This window comes from Rhipicephalus microplus, chromosome X (assembly GCF_043290135.1).
Source record: "Rhipicephalus microplus isolate Deutch F79 chromosome X, USDA_Rmic, whole genome shotgun sequence".
NCBI lineage: Eukaryota > Metazoa > Arthropoda > Arachnida > Ixodida > Ixodidae > Rhipicephalus > Rhipicephalus microplus.
Window position 1 is genome coordinate 276201661 of NC_134710.1, and position 4754 is coordinate 276206414.

Genomic DNA, 4754 nt, shown 5'->3' on the forward strand with positions numbered 1-4754 from the left:
GGGTTTCCCGAGCGGCGGAGACCATGGCAGAAAGCAGAGCGCACGGTTTTCAGCGTGCGCATGCTTTTAGGGGCGAAGCTTCTTAAGGCGTGGGTCTGTCCATCCCTTGTATGTATGTATGTATGTATGTATGTATGTATGTATGTATGTATGTATGTATGTATGTATGTATGTATGTATGTATGTATGTATGTATGTATGTATGTATGCACGTATGTATGTATGTATGTATGTATGTATGTATGTATGTATGTATGTATGTATGTATGTATGTATGTATGTATGTATGTATGTATGTATGTATGTATGTATGTATGTATGTATGTATGTATGTATGTATTACGTAGCCACCGGTGGCACATACTCGCTCTAGAGCGGGTATGTGCCACAGGGGATGCGAGACGAGAGATGGCGGTACTTCGAGTGTTCACTAGATGGACGCATGGATGGACGGACAGACAGACTAGCAGACGGTTGGACGGATGGATAGGCGCGCGGACGTACAGACGGATGGACGCATGAACAGACAGACAGATGGATAGACGGACTCACGAACAGATGGACGGACGGATGGATGGACGCACGGATGGTCGTGCGGACGAACGGAAGCAAGAACGAACGGATGGATGGATGGATGGATGCATGAATGGATGCACAGATGGTCGTGCGGACGGACGGAAGCAAGGACGGGCTTACGGACGCTTCGCCCCACTCATCATCATTCACTCGGTGGATATGCTGGAATTGTTTTTCTCGCGTGTGAGCAGAATAACCGACAAATCTTCTTACTGCACTGATGGCAAGTATTTTTTCTCTTACTGCTTTTATTTTGGTCCAATTGGCGAACGAAAGCATGACAACTGCTTAATTTTTCTTATATATATTATTGCAAGGAGGTATTATTTCGTTTTTGAGCGAGGAATTCTAGCATTCTCCCTTACTGGAGACGCGTATGTGGGTGAAGACTGGGCTAGTTATTGTCGTTGAATCACATTGCTCTTCTATCATTGGAGATCGTTTTAGCATTTTAACACGTACCGATATTTATCAGGTGGTAAAACGAATGCTACTTGCGCTCTAGATGATGAAGTGCGCTGATCGTGCCATATATTATTGTGATAAGTAATTTTTCCAGAATATTGTGAAAGGCGTCGATTAGCCGACCTGCATTTACTCCCTACGTCCTTCACAGTGAAAGCGCTTGAGTTGTCATAATCTCCTTTTTTGTTATCTGCACTTTGATTACGATTTGGTAGCACAATGGCAATATCAGTATCGTGTTAATTTACAATTATCTCTACTACATCCAAATGAAAGCGTTGCACATGCGGCTGAAAAGTGTCTTTCAGAAAACCAAGTATATGTCGAGGTAGGCTACTTGAGAATAAAAAAAAAAATCGGGCTGCCATTTTTTTTTTATTTTTCGCAAGTGCCTGCCCCCTTACTACACAGCCCGCGAACTTCAAAGTATAGTTTCGAGCACATGTGGATCTCTTGCAGAGGCATCGCATTTTTAACTGCTGTAATATGGGCAGCGACAATCTACAGCAAAATAAAAACCCGATTTGAAAATAAAACACCCCAGCGTTTAATTTGCCTCTCGTACACTTTGACCTGACATTTGCGAATACGTACAAAGTTATATAAAAGCGCAAAACCAGTTTTTTCTCGCCACATAGAAGCTTCGCCAACAGCGCCGCAGCCTTTTTGACCGTAAGAGAGAGCGCCGCGGGGCGGAGAAAAGAGCGGGCCAAGCCCACCTCCTGAAACGTATGCTCTCCGTGCGATCGGAACGGCTAGAGAAAACCCGCCGCGCACCCGAATCTCAGAGGCCATGGTTAGAAGAGCAGTGTTCAAGGTCGCGAGGCGCGTGTGACGTACGTTCTTCCTCCATGCCATTCCTCCGTGCCATCCCTCCATGCTTACCTTCCAGTGGTTTCATCACGACTAGAGGAGAGAGAAATCAAGTACAGCGTGTGACGAATATTTGTTACGCAACGCTCGCATTTGACAGATTCTAAATCTTTTTTGGCGCGGTCTATTCGTGAGGCAATTAGCTCCATTTGTGAAACCATTCCATGGCTTTTTAGAAACGTGTTGCAGAGCCCTTTAATAGTGTCACGTGACAAACTTCTTGATGCATTATTCCCACATCATTCATTCCGACCAATGGGAGGGTGAGGAGAAGAGATGTGAGGTTGATAAGGAGTAGAGAGTAAAGCATATCATACAAATAACAGATCAATAGAAAGGGAAGAAAGACACAGAGCGAAAGAAATAGATATAAAAGTAGATAGAAAGAGTAAACGAGAAACAGACATACAAAACGAAAGACAAGTGTAAAAAGGGAGAACAAAGAAATAGAGAGAAAAAGAAAAAATGGAAATAAACGGAGACAAAAAATGAAAGCAAGTACAGCCATGGGTAGGAAAGCGAGAGGAGAGAGAGTAAAAGCCTTGTCAAGCAAGGATGAGCTAGGAATAAATAGAGGGAAAACTGCGATTTGGCGTAGTTGGAACATATTCATCGTGAAGTATTTGCGCAAGCACACGGGGACAAAGATGAGAAACACAAACTGGCGGAACATTTGCTCTACTTTGCGTTTCTCTTCTTTGCCCAGCGCCGTTGCGCAAAAACTCAAAGATGGAGAAGCCATACGTGCCTACCAGCTCTCCTGGGACACAACGTTGGAGCGACTAAGTGCAAGGTGCGCTAATATTTTATTCATAGGAGCACATTGTTGCGCAATGCACGTATGCCAATCTCAGTGCCCCGGGTATCGTGAATTTTGTAGTAAATGACTGATACTAATTTTGCGACGTGCCGCAACATGAAGTGCTGCGGACATCGAGTGCATTGTCGCCATTGAGGCTCCACGACCAGCGAATCAGCTCCCTCTGAACGAGGTCACGAGTGGCAGCAGAGGCAAGCACAATTGAGCTGTTTTAGCGAACGTCATTCTCCGACTGCCCGGAAGGACTCGCCTTTTGTCACGAGCAAACAATGCCTCGCTTTCGCTTCGGGCAGCTCGCGCTTCCTCCGGCGTCGAGTTCTCGGGTGTCACTCGCTTCTCGCAGATTACTGGGCAGATGCACGCTTCACGCAGTTCTGACACGCTCCGTAACGAAATCCGGACCTCTCGTGACGCGAGCACGTAAGGGTCGCTGGCGTAGACGCATCAGCAGGGAGGGGGGAGGGGGCAAAGGGGGGCGCAAGCCTTGTCATTGAGAAACGTTAGGGGGGGGGGGGCTGAGCTCCCCCACTTTTGACTGTGGTCACTGTCGGCTGCACACTGGGGCAAACAACATAGGCGAAATTTTCCTTCACCACTGTAATCACTCATTTCAATTGTTACGTGGAAAAGAAAATATTACGAGGGAAAGTTACAATATAGTAATGATTTTTTTAACATTTCAGGAGTGACGATTTTGTTAAAGGCTCTTTACGACGCTTTACATCCTGTGCTCCAGCACAGCAGAGAAGGCTAGCGCTGAACAGAGGCTCTATAATGCTACATCATTTCTTCATGTTCTTATTCTGTTGCGACTCGGCGATGCAGTTAAAGATGGGAACGGAAAACTTTTTATGGACGGTCAAAGCACTTGCTGCTTAAGAACAATCATTTTCTTCGTTAAAGAACCCCAGGTGGTCGAAATTTCCGGAGCCCTCCACTACGGCGTCTCTCATAATCATATGGTGGTTTTGGGACGTTAAGCCCCACATGTCAACAATCATTTTCTTTATTCGGAAAGCATTACCATCACCGCTGCTTTGTCGAAGCTGCTGTGAGCACACGATTGCGACAAATTTTTCTAAATATTTTAGTTGTGTCGTACTGGAAGGCCAAGAAAGGTTTCCGCTTTATTCTCCGATAAATCTTATCAGCCTTGCTTATGGCAACTTGAAGCGACGGTGGCATGATTGCAAAGTGGACGCCACAACTGTCGTACTCCACTCCTACTTCTAAATTCACATGTAAACTCAAAAAAGTGGATGGAGGGAAGGCCGCTGTGGTAGCTCAGTGGTTAGAGCATCGAACGTGTTATTCGAAGGTCGTAGGTTCGATTCCTGCTCACGGCTGGTTATTTTTTCATCTACTTTTCTTTCTTCTTATTTACATGCCATTGGTTCTAATAACTTCCCCTGTACATTCCTTAGCATTACTGTCTGTTAGATCTCATTAATATTGTGTTAAAACACAGAAAAAACGAGCCCTTAGGTATACACTTCTTTCCCTTATTTCATTGAACAAGGGTCTCGTACTAGCAGACTTGGTGTCATTAGGTTGTATACGAGGGACTATTAATCAGCTGTCCGCTCATAATAAGTTCACGTGCTACGTGACGCCAAACATGCGCATAAGAGTGTTTTCACACTCGTCGCTTCGCTTATAGATGGCGCTGACTGTCACTCCTACTTCTAAATTCACTTCTAAATTCACATATAAACCCAAAAAAGTGGATGGAGGGAAGGCCGCTGTGGTAGCTCAGTGGTCAGAGCATCGAACGCGTTATTCGAAGGTCGTAGGTTCGATTCCTGCTCACGGCTGGGTATTTTTTCATGCACTTTTCTTTCTTCTTATGTACATTCTATTGGTTCTAATGAGTTCCCTTGTACATTCCTTAGCATTACTGTCTGTTAGATCTCATATATATATATATATATATATATATATATATATATATATATACACCTGTGAATGCTTTATTCCTATCGGCCCACCTAGCTTTCTGCCTTCTTCTCTGGGAATCCAG

General features: G+C 44.7%; 1 non-coding gene across 1 annotated transcript; it reads left to right on the forward strand.

Annotated features, from left to right (window-relative positions):
• Nucleotides 1-4007: 4007 nt before the first annotated feature.
• On the forward strand, nucleotides 4008-4080 carry TRNAT-UGU (transfer RNA threonine (anticodon UGU)). Its single transcript has one exon. It is a non-coding gene; the product is annotated as a tRNA-Thr (tRNA).
• Nucleotides 4081-4754: the final 674 nt, after the last annotated feature.